The 16740-nt window shown below is 32.8% G+C and overlaps 1 protein-coding gene across 2 annotated transcripts in view; it reads right to left on the minus strand.

The window, feature by feature from the left end:
- The window catches only part of LOC135790514 (uncharacterized), a 69764-nt gene that overhangs the window by 13693 nt on the left and 39331 nt on the right, over nucleotides 1-16740 (minus strand). The window lies entirely within an intron of this gene.

Here is a 16740-nt window from a genome sequence, read left to right on the forward strand (position 1 = left end):
GTTGCATGTTCTGAAACAAAAACTTTATTGTACCAACTAAAAAGCAAGTTAAGTTTAAGTTAAGCTGCAACTATAACGTATTGAAAGAGACATTGTTATTGCTTCCTGTGTGCCCATTTGACACCCATGTTGTATTAATTTGCTGATGTAAATAATTCTGCGGCTTGTGTTGTTACCAAGGCGTTCTCGCGTTACGCAAGCCTTTTATGCATGCGGCGATACGGCACGCTCCCACAACTTCGACATTATTAGCTGGGACATGGAAATGCAAACAAGACTCGAAACATGCCTAGCGATAATTTTAATTGTCGTTCACACACACGCGCAATACATACCTAGACATTTCTACAATCAGTTATTACCAGAGAAATTGAAATTTCACTTCTATATCGAAAACTAAAAACAAAGTGCGTGGGTTTTAAGACTCATGTTTTGGTAGAGTAGGAGTAGATTACCTACGAACTATAATTGCAAGTGTATTTAAGTGATTATTAAAAAAAATATTGTCGAGTCAGACTTTTACTCATGTTTTATCTCATGTGATGTTGACATTATGAGGTGTTGCGTATTTGGTATAGTTTTTAGCAATAAACATGTTTGGTTGTTGTTGGAGTTCCATTGGTTCTTCAAATATCGGAAGATTTAGTGCGAATTTAGCTTAGGTCACACTCCATGTGGGTCCTTGTTGAACGATGAAATTAGCAACGTTTCGCAATTTCAAAAATATACTCATAGGTAAAAATACATTCAATATTTAAATAGTTCTAAATGTTTAAATAACCGCCCTGAAATTTAAGTGTTACCAAGCACTTCTTCAGTCAATAATATCACTATGTGATCGAAAAATTAGTGCTGTTTGTATTTCGGTTATCGTTTTGTTGTACACACATTAAGAAAGTGATAAATATTAAACTGTATGCAAGTTGATTTTTAAATAGAGTTGGGTGTTGTTATGGTCCGATTAATGTGCGATTTGCGTGTGTTTAAACAACAATTTCAACAATGTTTGACTAAAATTTGTTGCTAAAAACATTGGAGCTGGTGACACAGGCATTTTGGCGTTAAATAAATTGTTTACTACTTTTGGCAGTGAGTCTAAACGTGTGGGAAAACAAAAATGCACCAACAAATTGTTTACAGTCCAATCCAATTTGATATGAATTTAACTCTTATCACTCTCGTTAAGTAAATACAAATTAAAAAAATTTGCTCATGCGCAACAAAGGAAAACGTCAATGACAAAAACAATGCGCATTGCTTGGAAATTCCGTAAATATTCTATAAATAAAAAAATACTTAACACACGTGGAGGTTATACCCATAACAATGCATTATTATATTTTCCGATAATTTGCTAATTTTATACGTTCACATATTGATGCAGTTTGATCTTCTAATTGAAAAAGTAAGCACATAGAGAGATGTAATGAAAATTCATATCTCTTAAACTAAAAGCCACAGCAACCAACAAATTGCTGATTATGATAGATTAAACATACGATTGCTAACATTAATTCATAAGAAAAAATGGGCATTTTTTTCGACGATTTTTGATTTTTGTGACATTTTTCAATTTTTGGCCATTTTCTTCAATCGCGAATATCTCGTGAACTAAAAGAGATAATTAAGATCTGATCGTAGCGTCTTAATGTACGGACGAATCTCTATCAGATACGATAGTTAAAAGGGAAATCTAAGAGATAAAATTTTTACTCTTAAGGAAAAAATGACCAAGGGGGGGTGCTTGATACTTTTTTTCGACGATTTTTGAAAATTCATATCTCTTAAACTAAAAGCCACAGCAACCAACAAATTGCTGATTATGATAGATTAGAAGATTCTGTATCAGATAAAAATATAAAATAATTATATTTCCTACAGTAAAGGGTCGAAAAACGCGAGTAAAAGTGCTAAAAAGTGACATTTTTCTATTTTTGCCCATTTTATTCAAACGCGAATATCTCGTAAACTAAAAGAGATAATTAAGAGCGCATTTACATTATCTATAAGCTCTATATAATAAGAATATATAACCATTTTACACAATGTGCTGTAGTATTTTATTGCAAACAAAGTTTTATTTTCATGACATTTTTTTGTAAGAAAATGTTGTGATGAATTTGCATTTTGAGTTTCACTTCTCTCAATAATATGAATCAGCAAGCAAAAAACGAATGTCTGTGAAAGCGTCTACCGTTTTATTTAATTTTTGCCTTTCCTGAAAAAATTTATGCAAGCGCATTCAACTCAACACAAACTTCAACATAAGTATTATATTTCTAGATGACTGCACGCTATTTTTAGACTTTGCAGAATTGTCGAGAAACGAAAATTTAAAATCGTAGTAAATTATATGATCGCGTAGTCTAGTTTTAATTCTAAGCCCAGGTACATATAGCCTAATCGCTTGTTCAAAAGATTGGCCTATCCTCCCGCCGGCGCCTGCTGGTTAAACTTAGCAACTACAGTCTTAGGAACTAATTTTAGTCGAGACTGGCGATAATTTTAGACAGTATAATATAAGCCCTATCCTAGGAGCCTTAAATTTCTTTCAATATCAATTATGATCGATGATTAACAATACTTATGTAATAAAGTAGATAATATTTATTCCGCAATAAACTCAAGATGAATTTATAAGTTATAAGTACTGAATTGAAAAATAATGTCCAGTTTTATATCCTTCCTGAAATGTATTTCCTAAAGTGAATATTACGGGCCTCAGACATGTTTATTACTCACTTTCTCAGCCATCAATTCGAAAATAATTCGTGCGAGTGGCCGAAGCGTGATTTGAGTGAAGTTCACTTGGTAGAAATGGTAGATTTGTGGGAACAGCGTGCGACGCCCGACGACGAACGCATTATTTTTATAAATTTAAATATAACATTCGGTTGCCAAGTGCGACCGATTCGCGACTGATACGACCAGAGAGGTCAAGTTACATTGACCACCAAGAATGAACACGCGTTAATTATCCCACTCACGCAATTATTTCCTATTCGATTATCAAATTCAACAGAATATGCTGAGATCACGCTTCACATCAGGAATTGATCAAAGTCACACTTAAACTCAGTTGTAATTAACATTTTTACTGTATAAACCAAAGCATGATGGGATGATGAACTGGATGAAATGGTGGTGGCCGAAAAAATGGGGTCATCAACCGCGTCGCGACCGCGTTTACGATTTTGAACACAGTCGATGGCACACTAATCACATGCGGTGCTGAAGTCAAACCCAGTGAACGACCGCCGCAAACCTACAATTAGCGATGCCAAGAATCGGCGATTCATTGAACTCCATAGGCAAGCACATCATTTCCTTATTTTAGTATTAAATTTGATCAATATATACGCGTAAGTACACACAAGTAAGATATTAACTTCGACTTTATCTCCTCTTTCATAGACGTTGCTGCTTCTTAAGAAGACATGAAACAAGTTGGAGTTAATACTCGTGCAGCTTTCTTTGGTACATGGTGCTAACAACCTTTCAGAAATGCGTCTGCCTGCGATTAACTCGCATCTTGTCTTACAGCCCTCGTTGGGTCTTTTTATATTAGAATCAACCAGACCAGACACTGCTTCGTGCGCAGAAGCGTTGTCTGGTGTTGTCGACTTCAAACGCGACTGAAAGAAACTTTATCCTTAAATTGCTTTCTATTTTTCGGTCTTGACTCAGAACTCACAGAAGTAAAACAAGGCGTCAGGCAAGATGAAAAAGAAAAAGTCATAAGCAAAGACAACGAAGACACTCCCTGATGTTAAGAAATCAACAGGCAGAGAAAAAGGTAAACACACCAGATGAAGACACTTTGTCAATTTGACTCTTTGTTCGTTCAGTTGTGAAAATGAACAAAGAAGAGTTTACTTACTTAAGTGTAAACTCTATATGTGCAAGTAATTAAATTTGTGTATTTTAATTACACACGACCCAGGCCGTGTCTAAAGTACTTTAGTCACGGGCTTTAGTCACGAGCTTTAGTCACGGGCTGGGATATGCTGAAATATGCATTTTAAATTTAAATTTATTATTTAATTAAGAATGTTTAAATATCATGCACGAAACAAATTTCCTATTCCCTGTTATAATCCAAATTATGCTAGATGAACTTTTAATAAGCATAGGGGCCATTAATGTAAATTTACAAAGATTAATCATCTAAATTCAAGTCCATCTGTACCTTTTCTTAATATTAAAGACTATGATTAATGATTCCATGCTAGTTTAATCTTGGTTGCACTTAAACTACTTTCATTATAATTAAAATTAAACTTTTTCATAATCGCAGTCGTAATCAGCTTCAGCTTAATGAAAAAAAAACTTGATCGTTTTCGGTTTGTTAAGTTTAATACTTTGCTTGTTCTGTCGATTGATAGAGCGTGTGGAAGTTGCGTTGGCATAGTTATTACAGGCGCTTATCATGCTTATTATAACAGTTGCCATGCGGCTTTTTTATTTAAACTCGTGCTCGTCACGAGTCGCGTTTTACTTTAGCTCTGTCTCTGTTGGTTCAAGCAATTTCTATAGCCACAGTGTGTTTGATTTGCCAACGCAAGTCAAGGAAACCAGCAAGCTGATTCATTCATTTAACTTAACTTGTACATGTGATTGGTTATTACTATGAAATACTATATCTACAACGAGATATATCAAATCAAACCACCAACTAACGTCGAGATAGAAATTAATTACGAGTACTTTCTTTAAGCAAAATATTTTCAACTACAAAGTCTTCATATTTAAATATTTGTGTTTTTAAGTAAGTGCTTTCCGATAAAATACTATCAGACTTATTAAAATTCCCGTTGGTATAATATGTACTTGTTGTATGAATATAATAAATATTTGAGAGTGTTTTAATACGTTTTTGCATATTCACGAGCACTCCTCGCAAAACATGGAACATGGAACGTGGAACTACCAATAAACTTTCAAGGTTTTTCTACAGATTGTGACGTGTGCCATTGTTTCCCTTGGCGATTATTAATTTTACGAGTTAAAAATATCTTTGCATGAAAATTTAACATAAAATAAATCTGAAGCAATGTACAATTTGCTAGAAAACGCAATGTTTGAAATTTTAGTGCGTTAGAATGTTGAACTGTCAAACTACTATATATGCATGATAATATGGAGATTGAAAACCGATTTGGCATGACATTGAACTTTACGTCTCGACGAACGCGTGCTATGTATAAGGCATTCATTTATTTGCTTTTATATTAATTAATAGCAAAATTTTTAAAATTGGTTTTATATTTTTAGATTATCTACGAGTATCATAACCTAAAATATAAAATAAGTGCACTTTCACACCCACTTTCTCGTGTCACTTACAGTTAAACAAATGTGTAGATACTACTGAAAGTGGTTTATAGCGGTAAAATATAACACTATCAAAATGATACGAATTTATATGTAAGTTGTTACATTTTGCATTCGTTTCTCGGAATTGTTTCTGGGTGAAAACCAGAAGTGGCAAATCACACAGACACAGACTGATCACTCAATCGATCCGTGCCTGTTACCAATATTTATTACACTTTTATGGATCAAATACGCTTATAAACTGCTTAGTAATTTAACCTAAGATCTTTTACTTCCACTTAAATGCTACGTTTAATATATGTTAAGTTATGGTCGATACTGGTTTGTTTGGTTTCGTGGCTGTCTTAATCAGTTCGAAATTGGCATAGTATTTCGAGAGGTGCGACGCGACATTGAGGTAGGTCAAGCAAAACGAAACCGTCGTTTGAAATAAAAAAAAAATTACAGCGTAGTAGGTATATAACAAATTGCTTCGACCTGTTCGCTTGAGTTGTTTAGCCTTAAGACGCGCCATCGTTGGATTATGGCGCCAAAGATCTAACCGGAGTTCTTTTATTTTCGAAAAGAGTTTTATAGCGATTTATAGTGAAACCAATTCAAACTGGTTCTTACTACTTACTTATATTGAATGAAGGCGCATAAAGGTGACTTAATCTGTAGATTTATGTTCTTTTCTAAAATGCATAATTATGATAAATGTTTATTTTGATTATATATTTCTAGAGGTATTAAAAATTTTGAGTTAATTAAAAGAAAATTGTTATTTTTGGGTTTCAAAGCCGTAAAAATATAAATTCGCAGGCGTAAGTTCCACCCGAGACTAAAGACCGTGACTAAAGTATTTTTATAGCCGTCCGTGCTTAAAATGCCACTTTTTATGTCTAAAAACCGTGAAAAATCAAATTAAACTTAAATATTTCACATTTTTGTACTACTCATATGTATTTGTTAGTGTAATTTAAGTCTAGACACTGTCTCAGAACTTGGTTCCGTTTCGTTCGCTTTAACGCACATGTTAGTAATTATAAACTTTTATAATTGCATCGGTCAATATATATTCGCAAATCATATCGAGTTACACGCCTAACACGCTCTGTTTATCACCGCAGATTGACAGTTAGGCGCAAAATGACTTTGTAAAATACAAAATCCCGTTGAGAACAAAAAAGACAATTTTAATCTTTATAAAATTGATTGGATACATTATTTATGAGTCACAATATAAACATATTCAAACATAATCTTGAAATACTGATTATAAATGAATGTGCTCCTAAGAATTGCATAAAAGTTACCAAGTGAGTTGAACGTGAAAAAGCTGACCTAATGACATAAATAACTTCCAACAGCTGATTGGAACTGTCTTTTACTCGTTGTTTGAGTCCTCGTGTTCTTGCTTATTGCACATTGTGCATTCGTGGTTCTCGATTTAATTGAATCTCGACGTATAGCGCTGTTGACTTTTTATGGTGGTGTACCGCTACGTCCATTGTCGCTGGTATGCACATTTTGCAAGCGGGAAACGTTACAATGTTAAGCTATTCTCTGCAGTGAGTGAGTGAGTGAGTGGCATTAGATGAAGTTGTGTAATCCTTCAAACGTCGAACGTAATCGCAAGTAATCGAATGTAATCTTCGCTGTGTTGTGCGTATGAAAGTGAAATTAATATTGTTATTGCTGGAGTTTCGCAATCGTTTGTGCAAATTACGAACTTCAAACGCAATTACTATTAGTTTTAATTATTCGAAGGTTTTGCAATCATATTAGACTAAAAATAATTCATTAAAATTAATTGAAAAGAAACTGTAGACAATTTTACTCACATGAGAAGATGCAACTTAAAAAAAACCTTATTTCTAGAAATTAATGTTTTAATTGCAGTTTCTGAACTTTAAAAATATATTTCCAATGTTTTTATTATAAGTGATTTATCAAGTTTTTAAAATTTGATATTAAAATACCTTAATAAATAAAATAAACGTGGAATTCAATTGGAATGCACGTGCATAAAACAACTATTCGACGTATGTTCAACGTAGAAAGATAATAAACATTTCTCGTGTAATTATCACACTTGTCATTATGCGTAATTATAAAAACAAGTATTTATATTATATAATTTAATTATAAATAAAATCTTACTTGCATAAAATCCTTCAACTATAATCTTCACGTCACTTCCTTCATAAAAAGAGATTTTTTAAAGTTATAATCACTTTATCGGAAGATCTCACCAGGTTTAACCTCGACGAGATTTGTTTTGATTCAAACTGCGCGATTTGTTACTTTTGGAGGCGTGGTTGTGACGTTGTGCGTACGTAATTCACAATTCACGCAGTATTATCACGCCAGAATATTTACTAAAAGATATTTGTTGTTGCACGCTCTTCGCTATTATGAAATTATTATGATCAATATAGCTTTTGCATATTATTGTATTTGAGCATACAACATATTACGTCTCCAGCTTAGCGCGTATGTTGATATGCATCAATGTAACAAAAATTTTCCACTTGATTTTAATTCATGACTTGCTGACATTCAGTGATAACTTTTTCAACTCTTATGATTGAAGAGTGTCACAACAAATTTATAAATAAGAGTTTTAGTATATTTAATCTATTACGTGGCTAATCTTAAATTAGAAAACGTAATAATATACATTAAATTGTTTCCAGAAACGCTGAAAGCGATGAAAAGATGACTCCAGGTGATAATTAATTTAGTAATGTTTGTAAAGATTATTACATATTCAACAGAATATTCCTAAGTTGAAGTTTCTTTAATTCGTAGATTAAAATCTTAATATTTTTATGTAAAATTTTTATGGCTGAAGATGTATGCATTCAAACTTGAAAGTAAAAAGTGTCTCGCCAATAACAAAAGTAATAAGCGCCAGACGCGATGGCCGAAGGTCGAGCAATTTTAATTATTTTATAATTATCTATACATTCAATGACCAATGTGCCAGCCCGCGCTGGTAATTATGAGTCATTTGATTGGGTGCATAATAAGCGCGATTCGTTGGCACATCACGCGCTCACAACAATCATAAATTGTACATTATATATTATTTCGAAGAATTGTTTACTGCCCAAACTCCCACAATAATAAAACATGTAGAGTAACTGGAAACAGTTTATTAGAGCGATTTTAGCCTTGTAGAAACCCATTTTTTGCACTTGTCGAACAAATAAAGCAATGTGGAAAACAAGTTAATGAAAAAATAACTCGAGTGTAATGGAGTAGTGAGAAGAATATGATCGTTAGATCTTGCAGACTTTCATCATCCGAGGAAAGATTAAAGCAATGTTTTTTTGTTTAAATCATGCAAATTCAATCATTTTCTTGTCAACAAATGTTTGAAACCAAAACTTTGAACAAAAGTTCCATTAAAATATTTATAGAAGTTAAAAATAAATTTATAACTTGGTTATGGTCAGTTTATTTTATATTTATATTTGCAATATTCGCTGGTGGTCAAAAATTGACGTTTAGAAACTGTAATCTTAATGTTTTCAATATTGTCGACATGGCAACTATTTGACGGGCTCCATTCGCGATTCTACAATCAGTTTTACGTCAATTGTATTTTACGAATCACTTTGGGCACAAACAAACAGTTCCTTATGATGAATGTATTCTGCTTAATCAATAATGTTATTTTTATATCGAAATTCTATTGAATTAATACTGCAAATGTTAATTATCGGAAATATCCCATGTTTGATAAATAATGAGAAAAGTAAGCAATTTATAAAATTATTATCAATTTTTTAAGAATTTGAATGTTTTATTGCTTGAACGAAGTAACCCATTGATTAATTAATACTATAATATTCATAACACGATTCTATTTTTGTAACAAACGCGTTACACTGTCAATATTCAGTAATTTCACTTCACCCCAACCACCGATCGAATTCACCAACGTCAGTAGACGTGGTTAATATTCCCCCACATCCCTAAACTCAATTCCATGCTGAAAAATTCGTATTGACGTCAAACATCAAACAATATCGAGTCCAATTAAAGCGCAAAAGTACCTACATTCAATACTGCCTAATACCTGCCTAATCTACAATTTTCGCATTCAGTCAACTCGAAGTACCAATTAGTGGATTATGGAAACGATGCGTTCCCATACAGCGGTAAAAATTTCAAATACCCGAAATTATCAGATAGTTGTGTCAATACATGTGCCGCATGAGGTGTGTCAATATGCTTTGCTATTTATAGCTCATCAAACAATTCGTATGCTATTCCTATCAAGCGATGTTGTAGCGCATGCACTGAACTTTCTATAATTACATAATAATCAGTTATTGATAGCGGCGAAGCATTCGAACGAGGTTCTAATGAGTGTACGCATCAAAGCAAATGCAGAGATTCAGGAATCATTTGTCAATATTATCCACATCATATCATTTTTATTCGTTATCCACAGGAAATAGACTTGTAAAATATATTGTGTACTAGCTGTTGCCCGCGACTTCGTTCCGGCAGTGTTTAATAAAAATGTAATTCGTTTCTACTCTCTTGTTCTAGACATACTCGTATTAAGAGTCAATTCTTTCATTAAGATTAGCAATTTTAATTTAAAGAAATTAATTATATAAAGTTTTGTCAATAATGCACTTCAGAGCGCCATCTCGAATTCAACTATTTAACTATAACTATGATTGAATCTCAATGTCAAATTTTATTCTAAAGAAAAGATCTTTTTTCAGGTTTTTCCCGGCAATTATTCGAATTTTTCTCACCTTTTAAACCTTCCCTAGACCTCCACGAATAATTCCAGACCAAGATAAGATAAATCCGTTCAGCCGTTCTCGAGTTTTAGCGAGACTAACGAACAGCAATTCATTTTTATATATATAGATTTGACTATGGACGAATATTTGCTAATGTAATAATAAATATAAATAAATAATAGATTTGAAGACCAAGAAAACCGTTTGTAAACCTATCAGTGTTATTTCCCATTCACTGTGCACACTTTGTCTACTTTTGGCAGCATTGAACAAGTTTGGCACCTAATTGCAAACATGAGAGTGCAAAAGTGGACGTGTGTAGACATTGAGTGGACCTGAGGACGCGGACGTGAGGTAACATTTGGCAATTAACGAAGGTCTTTAATGTTATGTCCGCACTATGCTAAGCATTAACACAACGTTAGAAAATTTCTAGTATTTTTGCCTATGCAATCTACTACGTCGTCTTGCGTATGTTTTTCCCTTGTAATAATAAAATACGCCTTCAAAAACATTAATCAACGCATAAATCAACTCATAAGAATGTTATAGAGTACATAAAAAATAATCTAATGCACTGATGCTTTTTGGGAAATCCCAGATTATCTTCTAAAATTTTATGTAATGTTTTCGCAGAAGTACGCTCGTTTGTTTCACATCATAAATTTGAAACAGTCTATATGAACCTGAAAATAGATCTTGGTCAATAAACGTGTCTAGCCTGGAGCAGATTATTATTGCAACAATATGCGTAAGGCGTTGTCAACAAATTTTCCAAAGCGGCAATTAATCCTGGCTGTTTGTGATGCAGCGAAAAAGCACTACGTAAAAAACTAGTTAACTTGTTAACAGGCTAATTTTAGAAGTGTTGAACCGTTTAGTCAACAATATCTTGTGATTCATATCGTGTTTGAAAATAGGCTAAATTGAGTCAAAATTGAATTCAAATTAACTTATCATAGTAGTATTTTTTCTAGAATTAAGTAAAATATAAAATTCAGAGAATTAAAGCGGCACAATTTTGTGATCCAATTTAAAGTAAAAAAGAAGTATGGCAAACGTAAAATAAATGAGGACAATTTGTAGATTGGCAAACCCATGGGTTGGGCTTTGCCATAAAAATTGGCACAATTTTTAGTTCAAATAAATGAGAAAACGACAGAAAAATCGAGGTTTTAAACCCAATTCAATCAATTCACAAAGTGAATATGTACATCACATGGTCAAATATATCACATATTGCGTACGAGTTTTGAACTGAAGACTTGGAACAGTCTAAAACCGTCTTGCGTGCGTAAAATTAGCCCTCGATCGGTCAGTCTGCATCTAAAAATATATCCAAAAAGCGACGACACGCATCCTCCGAGGATATCATTTAAATATACATCACTGAGATTTAAAACCACTTAAATCTCTACAAAAGCAAACAAAAGAAAAGTCTACTTGTTTAAATTACCAATGTTAAACTGTCAATATAATTATAAACACTGTTGATCCTTTATTTTTTAAATATGCTTATGTGCGATAAATGAACTGTCGCAGACTTTCTGGCGTTGCAAACACTTGCGTTCACTTGAGCTACGAATGACGTCAAACCTCTTTCCCTCTTAATTTTGCTTTCCAGATTTCCACATCGACGACCCAAATTCAAACTCAGACACCTTGATGTGTGACGTGCATGCCTCGTTTCCTACAGAAGGAACACTCTTTCTTCCATAATTGCGTAACACATGACAAAGGCATCCAGCAAAAAAACTCAGTATGTGAATATGTGTTTGACGTCATAGAAAAGTTTATAAATTATAAATGAGTTACGTGGATGGCAACAATGACGTCAATAAAATCGATGTCACATAAACTGAAACAACTTTTCCCATGCGTGTAATAGATCTAAGTCTAACGATGGAGCGCATCTGTAGAAACTAGAAAATGGATTGAATCGTACAACAAAGTTTCTATAAAATTGCAGCCATTGTGCTTTCTGCTTTCGTTCAAATAACCGCTTTCGGCTGGTTTTAAAGTTTAAATGATTTATGTATCGTCATGCCGTCAATCACGTCAAGAAAATTTGTTGCTGTATTCAACGATTGGGGTATCTGTCTGGCGTTTTATAAATGACTTGTACAATGAATTGATATGTAATGTTTTCGCAGAAGTACGCTCGTTTGTTTCACATCATAAATTTGAAACAGTCTATATGAACCTGAAAATAGATCTTGGTCAATAAACGTGTCTAGCCTGGAGCAGATTATTACAGCAACAATATGCGTAAGGCGTTGTCAACAAATTTTCCAAAGCGGCAATTAATCCTGGCTGTTTGTGATGCAGCGAAAAGCACTACGTAAAAACTAGTTAACTTGTTAACAGGCTAATTTTAGAAGTGTTGAACTGTTTAGTCAACAATATCTTGTGATTCATATCGTGTTTGAAAATAGGCTAAATTGAGTCAAAATTGAATTCAAATTAACTTATCATAGTAGTACTTTTTCTAGAATTAAGTAAAATATAAAATTCAGAGAATTAAAGCGGCACAATTTTGTGATTCAACTTAAAGTAAAAAGTATGGCAAACGTTAAATAAATGAGCACAATTTGTAGATTGGCAAACCCATGGGTTGGGTTTTGACATAAAAATTGGCACAATTTTTAGTTCAAATAAATGTGAAAACCTTAAGATACTAAAACGACAGAAAAAACGAGGTTTTAAACCCGATTCAATCAAATCACAAACTGAATATGTATATTACATGGTCAAATATATCACATATTGCGTACGAGTTTTGAACTGAAGACTTGGAACAGTCTAAAAGCGTCTTGCGTGCGTAAAATTAGCCCTCGATCGGTCAGTCTGCATCTAAAAATATATCCTAAAAGCGACGACACGCATCCTCGGAGGATATCATTTAAATATACATCATTGAAATTTAAAACCACTGTTTAAATTACCAATGTTAAACTGTCAATATAATTATAAAGACTGTTGATCCTTTATTTTTTAAATATGCTTATGTGTGATAAACGAACTGTCGCAGACTTTCTGGCGTTGCAAACACTTGCGCTTGCTTGAGCTACGAATGACGTCAATCCTCTTTTCCTCTTAATTTTGCTTTCCAGATTTCCACACCGACGACCCAAATTCACATTCGGACACCTTGATGTGTGACGTGCGTGCCTCGTGTCCAACAGAAGGAACACTCTTTCTTCCATAATTGCGTAACACATGACAAAGGCATCCAGCAAAAAAAACTCAATATGTGAATATGTGTTTGACGTCATAGAAAAGTTTATAAATTATAAATGAGTTACGTGGATGGCAACAATGACGTCAATAAAATCGATGTCACATAAACTGAAACAACTTTTCCCATGCGTGTAATAGATCTAAGTCTAACGATGGAGCGCATCTGTAGAAACTAGAAAATGGATTGAATGTACAATAAAGTTTCTATAAAAAACGTGTTTATTGTGCTTTCTGCTTTCGTTCAAATAAATCGCTTTCTCGGCCGGTTTTAAAAGTTTAAATGACGACATGTAACGTCATTTTTCGCCGTCAATCACGTCAAGAAAAATTAGTTAGCTAGTATTCAACGATCAGTATCTATTCGCGTTTTATAAATGACTTTGCACAATGCATTCGATTGGTATTCGGTTTGCGTCGATCAACTTGCATTAAATTGAGCCGTTGTTAGTCTGCTGTGCAATTGGAAACAATTTGACAACACTACATGAGCAGTTATTTAACTTTTTTAATATGCAAACATGGTTGATATCAGCTGAGCGTATAATGCGAATTCTTACATCAGCTTTTGATATTGATTAAGAAACCAAAACATATATAAAACAAATTATATTTATTTATTTTTTATCTTTAAAATTGATATAAAACTAATTCTGATGTGTGGCGAATTCGTAGCGATTGTTTAAAAGTTTTGGCATTCACTTCTGGTGCATAATCAAAACTTATAGGCTTTCATCGATTAGTGTATACCATTTTACGATCCAAACGCCAAATCAGAAACGTGAAAAGCGAAACGATAAACAATAACAAATAAAGCGAATGTCCGCGTTGCAAAGCAACAGAAGTGAGAGTATTGCACTCTCTAGTCAACAATAAATTAAATTATTAATAAGTTTATTTCCTTCTTTTTAAATAGATTTATTGGAAGTTCATGAAAAGTGAAAAAGTAATAGATTCGGCCACAAACACAGAGAAATGCAAAAATAAATAGCTTTCTTGATTAAATTAAAGATTGTTAAATTTAGGCACAGACGTAAATAATAAATAATAAATCAAGGAAGTAGATTATAATACTCGTATGTACGATTCGTATGATCAGCTGTTGGTTTGGCTCGAGTTGCAGTCGAATTCTATTCCTACATGTTGCTTCAAAAGTTTGTTTGCACTAGCTGGTACTCTGTGAGGAAATGTATAAATAAATTCGGTTGCCATGCAGGCTCAGACGTTGCGTACACGCATTTAGTTACAGAACTAATAGTTAAGTTTGATAGGCATATAAATAACTATATAAATAACATTTCACTAAATATACTTGGTATATTTAATTATTTTTAACAACCAGCAAACCAGTCACAAACCAGAAAATATGTATGTAGAATTTTGTGGGAAATTACTAATTATTTGGTGCTGATAATGAGTAATAATATGAGGAATATTTGACCTCAGTTTTTATGAACTTTCAATGATAATTTTTGTGCGGTTTTTGATAAGAAGTCAAGCGAAACAAAAAAAAAACTAAAAACCCTTGTTGCCATTATGTGAATTATTTTATTTCACTAAATTTTCATTTATTCAAATTGTTGTTTAATTGCTTTAAAACACAAATTTACAAATCGTGAAACTCGTGCCTGAATCTACAATTACTACAATAATATCTGCAACTTATTTACACAATAAGTTAATACATAAATTAAATTAAGCATGAGATTTGTCTGTTCATACAGTATATTTAACGAATATCTATGATTAGAAAGTTGCACCTATGTATTGTTTTGTATTTTTATGCCCTACGACTACGTTTTAGCATTTTCTATGTCGCACGCTCCTTTATCCATCGCGTGTGTGGATTATTTATTTATAGTTCAGCAATCGGATCATTTCGACGCAGACGCAATCGATTTGTGACGACCGGACTCAACGTGAAAATGCAATACATCTATCAATTACAATTGCAGCACGTGTACACGCAGTGTATTCAACCAACAATTAATTCTCAACACAAATAACAAATAAGTAAATAAAACTCTAAATTGATTTTAATTAAAATTTAATTTAATTGTATTTAATGTCACATTGCAAATTTTGTTGCTGAGGACGTGGCCGTCTTAATGGGTCAATAATTTTATTATTGAATATAAATTGCGTCATAAATAGACAAAACATTATATAATAACAGACATGGCAAATTTTTATCGCATCGTAAACTAATCTAATTAGCAAAAACTAAATTAAAATCCAAATCAAACAAAACTATTGTCTATTGTCTTTGTACTGTGGTAGTAATAGTAGTATTAATAGGTAGCTGAGATTTACACAAACATTGGCGGCGTATGTTACAATCTGGCCTTTAATAACCTTACATCTTTCGTTACGTGTGCGATGTAAACATCGTAAGCGATCACCCCAATAGCCAGCATAGATCTAAAGTCAAATCTAATAATAATATTAATACTATTAATTCTAATACCCACACCGCCTATACAAACACGTAAACAAGCCTTGCAATTAGTTTGATTTGACACTCGCTTGTTTAAAAACCAGATATTAAATAAATGTAATGACACAATGACCAGTTGTATGTACGAGTACTACGTGATACAACTTATAAGTGTAAACTGATTCTAGGTGTTCGCGAAAAAAGTCACAATTTTCGTGTTTAAGCTTTAAATAATAAATTAAATAATAAAATTTTGTCCTGCGTTTGATGTCTCAACTTATAAATAGTGTTCAATATTGCGTAAATAAATAACTATCGAGTTTAATACCTTTTTAGTTTATTTTAAAACTGGCCGTTTGCTGTTATAAATAACCAAGCGTTAAATAAAGTATTGAACTTTGAATATGTCAACATTGGGTTCAAAATTTATCTACTGTCAATTTTGAATAGTCGTTAATAAATGTAACTGAAAAACAGGCTGCACTAAAAATTAGTCCTTTCAAGTTCATGATGAAGATGCGAATCCAATATTTTCATATAAATCTTTTGCCTTGGTTTTCTTGATGCCAATTTTGTAACCCACTTTCGTATGCCTCGAATGTTTACTTTGGACTTAAATTAATACTGTTATACTTCTCATATTTTGATTCATAATTCATCTGCCTCGACACTGAACGTTTGCATCAACAGTTAAAAACGTGCATATTTTATATATTCCTTGCACTTGTACTTGACTTAAATATAAGTGTTGAAACAAAAGTGCTATTATATACAACAACCAAAAATTCCGAGATGGAATATGATGTCAGTTTCTATTAGATTGTGAGTTTGCCAGTGGTGCGTGCGAAATAAACTGATCCATGACCCAAATAAAAAATACCAATAGGCATAGTTTACAGGCGGCAAGTCTGGGAAATCAATTTATTAGAGAGAATTGTCCGCAAATAAAACCGTTCTAAAATTGAATTGTGTCTT

This window comes from Atheta coriaria, unplaced genomic scaffold, assembly GCF_025399875.1.
Source record: "Atheta coriaria isolate IRGN ID8LTWV9N9 unplaced genomic scaffold, Caltech_Dcor_3.1 hic_scaffold_4_pilon, whole genome shotgun sequence".
NCBI lineage: Eukaryota > Metazoa > Arthropoda > Insecta > Coleoptera > Staphylinidae > Dalotia > Dalotia coriaria.